This window comes from Papaver somniferum, chromosome 11 (genome assembly GCF_003573695.1).
Source record: "Papaver somniferum cultivar HN1 chromosome 11, ASM357369v1, whole genome shotgun sequence".
NCBI lineage: Eukaryota > Viridiplantae > Streptophyta > Magnoliopsida > Ranunculales > Papaveraceae > Papaver > Papaver somniferum.
In genome coordinates, this window is record NC_039368.1 from 76954356 (window position 1) to 76955938 (window position 1583).

The window sequence follows — 1583 nt, forward strand, 5'->3', positions numbered from 1 at the left end:
GTGTTTTTGGTGACTGTAGTTGGGTGACTTGGTGTTTTTTTATTTCTTTTGTTCCGATGTCGATCCATAAATAGTTGATATCTGCTCCAACCGACATAAAGTACGATTTTTTAAATAAATTTTTATGTGACGACGTTTTCTTTGTTGTTTGTTACTTATTTTTTGAGGATGTGCATATTTTTTGGGGTTTTATGGATGCCTAATTGAGGCTGTTTTGTATCTAGATAAATCTATTGTTAAATACTTAGTAAAATGTAAATGCACAATTTTTCTTTGTCGTGAGATTGCTTCACATAGTACATCATAAGATTGTACTGAATATATGATCAAAGAAAAAAAAAAAAACAAAAGAAGAAGATTGTAAAGAGGAAGTCTAACTGAGTTATGGGTATATCAAATGAAGAAGTTGACAAAAGTATCCCTTCACTTAAGACTAGAAGGTATTTGATTTTTTTGAATATATACAAGGAAAAAGTGTTGGACGACAGTGCCATTGAAGTTCTTTTTTCAGGCGTTCTGCTGAGGTTATACGAGATCTCAATGGTAGGAGTGTTGGCATTTTTCCCGTTCAAATAAATTTTGTTTCCGCGTTACAAGTAATGGTGCAAGAGTCTGTTAAACCATGAGTCTTTTTCGGGAATGTTTGGCAACTATGTTTATAGAGAAAAGGAGGGATATTGAGGAACAAGTCATGCATATGTTTTCTCTGGATTTGTTGGTAAAATCTTTCATCTCCACTGGGGAAAAAAATTTGAAATCGCGGTGCGAGTTCAAAACTGAATTCGCAGACCCATAACCATCGGATTAATAAGATCTGGTATTATCTAATTATAGACTTAACCATGGTTATCTGCCCAGATATTTAGTGTTAGGTGTGTATCTTTACCCGATTTTTTATATATTTACTTTCTAACAACTTCTTAAATCAATCTATGGACTTAACCATACTATAATTTCAGATTATATTTTTTTAAGTTTCTGCATAACTCTTATGATCCGTCAATGATGGCAATGCCGAAAGCATTACTAAAATCATTATCATCATCTTTCCACATATATTTGTCTCTGCTTTGCATATGTATATAATAGTGTCTTATGATTTTATGACATGATTGTTGTTTTATATAAGATTCTACCCACATGAGTTTCTTAATTTGTATGTATGTGAGTTTGGATTTGCGTATATTTATCATATCTTACTGTAAAAGAATTGGTTTTCAATATCTTTCTCAAAAAATTTGATTACTATATCATGAATAGTACCTCTAACTTAAACATGATATGTATCCTTATCTACGTAAAAAGAATCTTAGAACTGATAACATATATCATTTGGTCTTACTCAAAGACTTGACCTCTTAAATCAAAGTCCAAAGTGATTGTTTGAGGCTTACCTGCTAATTATTACAGCTAATTAGCTAAAATAAACCTAAATATTACACTTTTTATAACTAAAATAAACCAAAATATTACACTTCCAAGCTTCTGAAAATTAAATTAATGTTGATTATGACTACAATGAAATTAATTAAAACTTCGATAAAATGTATAAAATCAAAATTCATGGAGTTGTGAATGCTTAC